The following is a 10,458-nucleotide window of genomic DNA, read 5'->3' as shown; positions in this document are numbered from 1 at the left end:
TGTGTCACTGGAAATCTTGTTGCCTCATTCTGAATCACGGACAATGACGGCAACATGGCTCTGCACAAACATTGAAACTTTGTTTTTGTGATGTGAATTGGAGGTTGTACACATTACTGGGTACTTGGTAGTTTCATTGTGGTTTGAAATGTACTCATTATAACCCTGAAATGTAAAAACAGCTTTGCAGTTCTCCTTTAAGAAAAAATCTTAACTGTTACAATAATTAAGACACTAACCTGCTCAAAGGCAAGCACAAAACTAGTTGATTTTAGTCTTGGTTTTCTTTTTGCCAGTGGTTTTGCAGGAGAAAACTAAAATTATTTCCCCACTAGTGTCTCTGAAGTGCTTAATTTCATTGAATTTTCATAATTGATGATAAATTCTTTACAGTTATACAGCGCTTTTAATTACAAGGATTCCAGATTGTCTTTAAGAGTTTGAAATAAACAACTTAGTCCATTTTTTCCTCATACATGCTGCAGTGTAGCCTGAAACCTAAAATGTCTCCAATATTTGTCCATCACACCCAGGACAAGCACAAAAGAGCCGCACATAGCTCGGGAATTCAAAAGATATCGCTCCCGACTAAAGAAACTACAAGAAGCACAATTTTTACACAAGCTCCAGGAATGACAGTATGAAAATAGGGCCTTTGGTTCCTTAAAGGCATAGTTGTGTGGCTACTGGTTCTCTTTTTATTGTGGCCCCATCTCTGTTGCCTTGCATGTACCTTTTGTTTTATCAGAGGAATGTGTCTCTCTATTCTGCCTTTGTAACGGAACCTTCTAAGCAATGCTAAATTAAAGAAACCAAGTTAGATGTAGAGAACCACAAAATTAAAAATCACCATTCCCATCAGATACACCTCCAACTGTACAACAGCGTCTGTTGATTAGCATGTAATTTGGATCAGCCAATTTCAGCATATCTCTACAACTGAAGTTTTGTTCCTGAAAGGACATCTGAAATGGATGATATATTTTTAGTCGTGATTTTATCATGGACAAAGCTGACTAATTTTCTCCTTTCTCCAAAGTGACATCTGTTATTGATGTCACTTTCACATCAGTGGCTTCTACCTGCACAGGTTCATTAGGCACCTCAGCAGCAGTTCTTCTCCACTGGCATGTTTTCCCCCCACACTTGATGCACAAGGTCGAAATCGCCATCACCAGAGACCTGTCGAGACAAACCAGGCATAAAAGCTCAGTTTTTACAGCCAGTTCAGTCTTTTGTAGTTGTGGGTGAATCATGCCTTTTATTTCACGACTCAAAGTCATGAGAAGCTAAAGTCTGCCGGATGAAATGCAGGAATGTATGCCTCGCTCCAGGCGCTGATCTGCTTTCCCTGACAGCCTGGTTATGTTGTGTAGGAAAGCAGACAGTGCCTTTCAAAGGTATTAAAACAACACTTAAAACTGTTTGATGTCCACTCATGCAATGTCATTTACATGTATTTTTCAGAAGGACCTTTTATTTTTCTGTGCATAAATGTGCTCATTGTTTTAGCAGAGTGCATAAATACATTTGTTCTTATTAGAACATTAACGTAAATCTGTGTTCAACCCAGCGATTTCATAAGTGACCATAAGTATCAAGATGTATTCAATGCCATATGTGGTACTTGGTTGCACATTCCTTTGAGGTAATAACTGTATGAGCTCTGCAACCCTTTGAGCTCGCCAGACATCGGATTTGAGATGCCTTTGCTGCAGCTACTTTGGGTTCTTGCTTATTCTTGGGGTTCTCAGTTGGATTTTGATCTGGAAATTGACTTATCCTGCTTTAGAGGTTTTCCACTTCTTTTTCCTCCTGATGGTGGTACAGGTTGTTGGTTTTGGGTCACTGTCATGCTGCATGGTGAAGTGGATGGGAGCCACCAAGATGTTTCTGTGAACTTCAGTACTCGTCCTGCTGCTGTCACTGGTTACATCATCAATAAAGACCAGTGAGCCCATTCCAGAGGCAGACTTGCATGCCCAGGCTATGGCACTGCCTCCGTCAAGCTTTGCGATGTGCTTGCAAGTAAGAACCAAGAGTGATTGAAAACAAAACCCTGAACAGACCTAATAATGATTTCAATATCAGCTATTTAATTGTTTTTCGGCTTTTAACTGTGGTAGTCCTTACGTAAATGAAAACCTCCAGCAGATGAGCAGAAAAATGAACTTGCACATGTTCTAACCAAACAACTTGTTGGATCACGTAAAGGATTCAGTGAAGTGAATGGCTCAGGTTCAATGAAAGCCAGCAGGTGTGAGGTTCCCCAAGACCTGGACTGAGAAGCAGTTGCTCCAGGCTCGCTGGCAATTACCACACTGCTACCCAGGCAGAGGAAAGAGTTGTTATTGCACCAACACACCCTGACTTGTGTGCATCTTCAGAACAGCATCTCATGCTTCACAGGTGAGGAGGTGTTCTTTGGCACATCTGCAGTTCCTTTCTTTCGCCACAGTTGAGCCTTTTGAACAAATCAAGGTTAATTCTACAATGAAAAGCATTATTGTGTCTGTACTACTTTTTCTACACCTGAAGAAGACTCCGCAGGTTAAGCTTTTAAAGCTCTTCAGCATGGGTTTACCCTCCATTTGTTCCATTATCTATCTTTAATGCATTTCTGTCGACGTAGATCGGTTTTTCTTTTACGCATCCAAACAATTTTTCAGAATGATGCTCCTGCTGCTTTGTGCAGTTTTCAGGGTAATTATACTCAGTACGAGGGAGCTCTAGTCAGAGCAGAAGGACGGCATGTTCCTGCCCCTCTGAATCAAGGCAGTGCGCTTATAGTCCATTCCAGCTTTCATGTAGACATTTCAAATAAAGATACCATTTCCATGATCTGTATCTTTTACTTAAATTTGTTAAATTTTTCAGTGGTTGAAAATGCTGGTCAACCTAGTCTTTATTCCTGGAAAGTATAATGGCTTAAAGGCCAATAGTGATGAATTCTTGTATTGTTAATGGTCTTGTCTAATATTTCTTTGTAGAAGGAATGAAAAACAGTCAGATCTTTGTATCTGAACACAAAGGTTCAATGTGCGTAAGTCTAATTTCACAGTGTAAAGCATGACCTACAACAACAGTGGGGAAAAACAAGGTATGTGGGTCTGTCTCAATACAGGACCATTTAACAGTCAGCTATGTCTCCGCTTGGAAGATGTAGCTGCATATAAAACTCATGCAAAGATGTTAGATGGTGTAGTACAGATGTAGACCACTTTGGTGCTTCAGATTTTCAAATGAATACTTAATTATCAAAGTTATCTTTGGCACCTGGGTTAATTAAGCAGTTAGCGATCAATTAACTTATTGGAGGGTTTTTCGATCAGTGCGGTCTAGAACAGTGCTCTTCAAGCAATGTTCCCTCAAAATTGTCCCCTTGTTAATAATCAATCACCACACTGCTGGTCGGCCAATGCACTTATTGTTCGTATAGCTTTCTAAATTCATAACTACTGCTGGAGACTTCCTGTTCTAGAATCAATAATGTCAGTACTAAGCTATCTTACTCGTGTTTCTGGTGTTTTTGTCAAATTCACATTTATTTGGGTCGTAACCATCGGTATGTGAAATGATGGATCAGTAAGTTTGAAGGACGAGAAAAAATAATGTTTTCGGTGCCCGTTTAAAGCAGCGAGCAGATCGCTGCAGGTGGAGAGTTTTGAATAGATTTCAGCTCACTTTTACAAGTTGCTGCTTATCCATTTTCATTTAGCGTTTGACTGGATTATTATTTCACAAAGAGAAGGGGCTGGACGAGTTTTTTTCACAACAATGACCGCTTTGGAAGAGATGTCTCATCGTGTGTGGCCACATTACTGGCAATGAGTATAGTAGATAATGCCCCATAACACTTTAAGATATATCCACTTCATGATATAACCTACATTTATTTTATCTTCACATTGTTAACCACGGTTTCGAACCTGATTGGTTTTATTCACCGTTCCACGGAAGAAGATTCAGAACCGCTGTTTGCAAATGCGATTAAAAATCATCGTCATTATGTTGTAGGAATCCAGGTACATACTGGTTATTTACCTAGAGATAATCTCTTTTATGTTATTAACATGTTTCATCTACGGGACAAGTAAAGGTATGTGCTCTTCGTTGAACTCTACCACCACGGAATTGTTCGTTTCTTTTCTTCATTATTTTAATCCTGGGAATGCTGGTGTCAGCAGCCTTCTCTGTTAGAAAACATGCATGACAATATCCCATTTAAGAAAACGTCAGTGGCGCGTTGACCCCTTTTTTTCCCGAAACGGGACCCATCGATTCTGACAGAAATTCGGAATCTGGGTCGCTGCTAAAGGATCTGGATTGTGTTGAGTGGAGGGTTTTCATTAGGGTTTGGTCTTCTGTAACGTGTGTCGGGGCGGCTGAGCATGGAGGAGGGTGAAATAAACAATACAAATTCAAATCGAAAACGTGATACGAGGCTGCCAGAAGTCCCCTCCACAGCCCTGGGGCTGGATGAGCTGATCCTGTCCTCCGGGGAAGCAGAGACGCGCTCCCCTCTGGAATCCTTTCCGCGCGGATTCCGGTCTCTAGCGGGTGACTCGCCAGCCGCCCGAATGCCCACATTAACAGCGACAGGCGCCTTTGAGGGGCGGTTTCATCTTTAATCCTTGGTTTAACCCCCCCCCCCCCCATCCCGACTCCAGCCGAGGTGCTCAAGATCGATTATGTAACGGGAGCTTGTTTTCATCGAACGTCTACGTTTTAAGATGTAGGTAAATTCTGCATTCATAGGCGAGGGAAGGAAATCGTTTAGAAGTATGTTGTTCAGAAATCGTTTATCCCGCTATGTGACCACAACACAAAACATTTAATCCATTCTGCTCGTCTCCATTCGAAAAGACCTAAATTTCCCCTGAACAAACAGCCCTGTGCATTCTGAACTGGGAGGTTTTATATCAAGTTAAGCATTATAAATCGATTTAAAAAACACGTCTAGGACTGCAAGCAATCATCCGGGCTCGGCGTACTTGTTTTTTAATCCCAAGGAAGTAAATCCGTTAAATTTTCCAAAATGTTTTCTGTCCCGTGTTTCCCTCCACTGGGGTCCTATTTTAAAAGTGTTTTTTTTAAACGGGAGTAAGATGAAGCCGACACTGGCCAGTGAAATAAAACAGCCGATGGATGACGGCACTGAAGGCGGTTTGAGACTTTTTGGTCTCTCTCCTCCATTGTGTTCCGCTCCTGTTGTGTGAAAGCACACCTTTAACCGCAGACCCTGGTTTCTCTGTGGGAATATCTGGGCCGCGCGGAGCGCTTTAATTCTGGGGGCTTCTCGTCGTCCGCAGAGTCAGGAATGAGAACCACGTTTTACTGGGAGCTAGCGACCACGAGTATCAAGATGTAAACCCGGGAAGGGTTTAATGATGTCTGCGAAATTTCATTACTCGTTCTGATATCGGCCGAATGAGACAGTGTGGTTTGTGATAAGACGGTCGGCTCTAGTGTGCCTCTGATTAGAGTTGAATGAATCACACTCGCGTGATCCTGACTGTGTTGGGCTGAGGCAGGGCTTGTGAGCACTACCTTGAGGCAGCAGTGAAAGTTGCAAAAAAAATTAGTCTGAAGGATGGCGCCTTTTTTACAGTATAGTGTCCCTGTCACTACACTGGGGCATTAGAATCCACACAGACCACAGGGTGGGCTCTCCCTACCGGTCCCACTAGCAGCTGTTCCAGTAGCAACCATATTTTTTTCCCAGGAGGTCTCCCATCCAGGTACTGACCAGGCTCACACCTGCTGAGCTTTAGTGGCTATTAGTTGTGAGTTGCAGAGTACAATCACATATTGCACCCCTCCAGCAGGAGAAAAACAAAGCTAATCGTGCTGACTGTGCCAATTGTTGGAGTGGCGACACGTTGCCGTTCCTACCCGCGCCTGTTCATTATAAAACAATATAAACTGAATCCATATGAAGAGCTATTTAGACAGTGCGTCAAGTTACGCGTGCTTAATTGGCTGGAAACAATAGTGATGAATTTGTGAGGCGTTTTCGGGGGAAAAGTAGTCTGAGTATAGAGAAATCTACACAGACACGCAGATCATTTAAAAACGTCAATTAGCACCTTTAATTAAGGGCCCACTTAGAACACTAACCAGCAGACAAGGGTATTGCGGGGCCTTGCAGCCAGTCCGTTTCTTTTTTTCATATTAGTCTGGTTTTAGATTAAAGGAAAAGACAGGAAATAAAACTACATCCTAGAAAAAAAACGAACTAATACTTTGAGATTTAGGGGTTATTACTGGTCAAGTCTCCACAGGATACAAGGGCACAGACAGCGCCAAGTCTCATTAACACAGGCCCCCGTTGTCTCGGGGCGGCCCGGCGCAGGGGAACCGGTTTTGGTGATGAACCATAACCGACAGACCAGCGCGGTCCAGAACACTGTAAATCGCTTTACTTTCAGATTAATTCAGATAGACGCATTTGATTTGGAAAAAAAAGCTTAAATGACCTAAGAAATGTGTATTTTTGCACTAGAAAGTGTCTTTGTCCCGAATAACACGCATCAACGACCGCTCCCCAAAAAATAAAAAGCCGGAAAATCGATAAGAGAGTTTCAACTTTTGGGCTTTTTATAACTCCTTTTCGTTCTCGTAAAGGTAAACAGCGTGGATGTCCTTCAGGTGGGTAGCTGCATCAGCGTGCATAGGCTGCAAAGGAACAATAGGTTTGTTCCGTGCTGAAAAGAGAAGAAAGAAAATACAACGTTTCGGCCGTAGAGCCTTCTTCAGGTGTGAGCTGATGTCACCGATTTAGATTTTAACTGCAGCAGTCCGCCCTAGTATGCCCTAATTTTAACAAGAAAAGACTTTGTTAAAAGTCTTTAATGATGTACATAAACAAGTGTAATGGAATTCGTAACGTCTTTTGGACAATATAGAAACCGTTTTATATTCATATACAATATGTACACACTCGAATTATTCGGCTTGTGTGAACGTTTTGCCGCAGGTAGGACAATATTTTTTCACACACAACGAAGCAGTCGCTTTGTACTGGTGTAGTGCCTTGGTTTTTGTGTTTTCTGCGGTTTGAGAGATAGCAAGATCGAGAAGGGTTTTTTTCCCCCAGAAGGCCAGTTTCCATAACAACAGTTCCAAACTAGAGCTGGCTGTTGCATCTATCTAGTTTGTTTGGTCATTAGTAGTTTGTTCATCTGAGGGGCTTTTCCACCCATTTCTGGAAAGAAACAAGGGTAATCGCTTCAACCACATGGTTGGGTGACATGTTCCAGACACCTGCAACTCTTTGTGTAAGGAACTGCCTCCTTTTCATCTGTTTTAAATGCCATTTCTGCACATGAATGCAACCATGTGCAACCCTTAACAATATGTTAGTCACCACCTAACCTCATAAAATTTTTTTTTTTTGCTGTAGACAGACCTGTGAACACAGCGGCAGTGATATCACTGACAAAGGTAACGTACAGTAAGTGTTCGTTTCCCACATTACATAACTTCAGGAAACCGAAATGAGCACCTTCAGTATAATAGCACAGCACTGGAACATGTTCAAGCTTCAGCTGGCACCAGGAACTCTTAACGGCGGGCTGTGTGAGCGTCAAGGGGTTTCTAAAGGAACGAATTGGTGTTTTGACAAAACATCTCCCATGCTACCATTTTGCGGTCAGCAAGGTAATATGCAACACCGTGATAGCTTGTTTTCACAAAATCAAAGACTCCTAAACTTCAGTACTTTCTACCAACAGGATATGACATAGGAATCATTCTACACCGTCCAGAGCTGTTCCCAATCAGTCTGCCCCACTGCAGAAATTTGCTCCAATCATCACCTTAATTGCTACTGTTGATTTCCAATTCAATAATTACAGACCTGGTAGGAGCAAAATCCTGCAATGGATTGGATAGGAAGGACCACTAGTTGATCTATGCTCTATTCTATACTCAGGGGTGTCAAACCCAGTTACTGGAGTAGGACATTTTATTACTGTAACACTGTAATTTCAGATCCTGCAGAGTGAAAACCCAGTATGAACACCTTACCTGCACTTTTCCAGGAGCAGATCTGGCCGTTCCAGGCCTGAGTAAACGAAATACAACCCATGCTGAACTGATCAGATTCTTACAACTGGTCCCAAGACTTATAAATGGATAAAAGTGACTTGCAAAACCAGCTGGGGTGTTGTTACTCGGCAGAACTAGTGTTGGCTGACAATTGCAATAGTTCACCGCCATTCTGCTGCAGCGCACGTTTGACAAAATGAAATGTTAGCCAGATTCAAAATCCCTAATGCAGGGATTTACCAGCACCTGCAGCCCTGATCGCCATCCTAATACAGGCAAAGTGACTTCAAAGTGACGCCACTGTATACAATCAGCCACCAGACGTTGCAGAAGGCTGATGTCTTGGGCAGATAACTGCATACAATGAATCCTCCATAACCCCCCCCCCCCCACCACCACCCCTTTCTTACCCAAGCTGTCTCATTGGCAAACAGTTGGCTATTGCTTGGAGGGGCTGTTATGGGTTATGCCGATGTCCCTGCAAAGGCCAGTCCATGAGAATGGGCAGAATCTCCCACAGTTAGCTGAATAATGAGAATGCAGGCCGAGCTGACACATTGGTGGACTTCTGCAACTTTGCAAGCTTTGTGCACATTCAATCAAAAAACAAAAATGTTCCAAGGGAGAGTTATTTCTCCGTAGCTCTGGAAGATCGGTGTCATTTTGTCCATCCATCTCCCAGATAAGATGTGACAATTATTTTCAGTACTCTCTGCATGGGGCCACACTGTGAGGGGCTATACTGTATGCCCAGTGTTACAGTATGTACACCGTGTGATGTAGCTTCCTCCTCTCACTCCATTACAAGGGCTGCCACTGGGAGAACAACCTAAGAATCATCCTTCTCAGAGGGCTAACTCTGCTAACTAGGACCTTTATTTTACAAAAGGACCTCCCACAGTTCATTATATCAAGACACCGCACAATCGCACAGGAATCCACAAATTAAGACAGCAAATTAGACCGAGTTCAGAATCTAGAGTGTGAAAGCAAAGATTTTCAGGAATTGAAAGTGTCTGAAATGATAGGGGCTGGTGGTTCGTCATACTGTACATGTTTTGTGTCTGTGATAGTGAAGTTGAAAAAACTGTCTTCGTTGTCGATCTTGTAGGAGGTGTGAACAGCGCTGTCCGGTTCCCTGTCTGACAACATGCTTCCATTGCTTTGCCAATGAAAGAAAAAGCAAAATAAAAAAATAAACAACCTGCTGTCTTCTACGACCTGCTCTATAACCCAAGGCCAGTGGCCAGGCTTTTAGAAATGTACAGCTACCTTGAACTGGGAGAGATGGAGCCCATATCTGTATTCATATCTGTGAACTGTAAACAGGTTCTGAAAACAATCAATCTATTGGCTAAACAGTCCCCAAGTGTAAACAGAACCCATGGTGGTTGTAATTTCAATAGTGATTGAGACTGGATATTTTTACAATGCTTCTCGTTCAGTACCTCTTTGCCCACCTGCCTGACGAATAGACCTGTGTAGTGTGACTCTGACATTTGTAAATTGTGATGCGGCGATTGATCTGTTTACTGAAGGGGATCTGGGAATTATTGATGGCACTTGTTTGGAGTTCATTCATGTTTTGTACATGCATTTCTTTGTTGTTGTTTTTTTTGTAATGGGAACAGTATTCTTTTGATTGTTGAAGCAAAATTAATCTGGAACTGTTGAATCGACCCTCTCTGCCATATTTCACACACAATCTGTCCTAACACCACAGACTGTGTGTTTTCACAAGACTCCTACTCTACAGATTGACTCTAAATATACTTTCTCAGCCTCCTGTAATAAAAAATGATATACGTAGCTGCAGTCTGTAAGCACAGTGCCATGTTGTTTTAATCCTGTATCGACACTATGGTGATACTATGATGTCAGTGAGGCGACTGTAGACATTATAAAGATCTATTTTAGGGCCTTTAATTAATATGTCTGCCAAACGCCAGCAATGGGTGGTTTGAGTTATTATGTGAAAAGATTAAGTGTTTATCTTTAAACGATCATGATGTTCCACGGGTTAATTGGTATTTGTAAAGGTCCTGCCTGTTATCCAACACGCACAGTAGCTTTCTGTAGAGTCATCTAGCAGTGTGGCCTTCCCTAATGGAGGAGGAGGAGAATTCCTTCATCTATCCTTCATCACACAAAGGAAACATTTTCAGCGAACAAGGGGAAGAGGAGATTGTGGAACTTGGCATCACGTGACGGCATCATGACCATAGATTCTTACCATGTTTTACATAAGCAGGCGCACAAATCTGTGTACTTTTATAGTTCAAATCTTTTCACCGAATCTGTCCTAGTTTTCACAACACAAGAATGTTCTCACGCGAGGGCAAGTCTAATTAGCCCACCCACAACCCTAGATTCTGGCTCAAAGAAGGCTTTCGTGAAGGAAGAGAG

This window comes from Lepisosteus platostomus, chromosome 13 (assembly GCF_059453375.1).
Source record: "Lepisosteus platostomus isolate fLepPlt1 chromosome 13, fLepPlt1.hap1, whole genome shotgun sequence".
Lineage (NCBI taxonomy): Eukaryota > Metazoa > Chordata > Actinopteri > Semionotiformes > Lepisosteidae > Lepisosteus > Lepisosteus platostomus.
The sequence above is the reverse complement of the archived record's forward strand: the minus strand, read 5'-3'. Positions refer to the sequence as shown.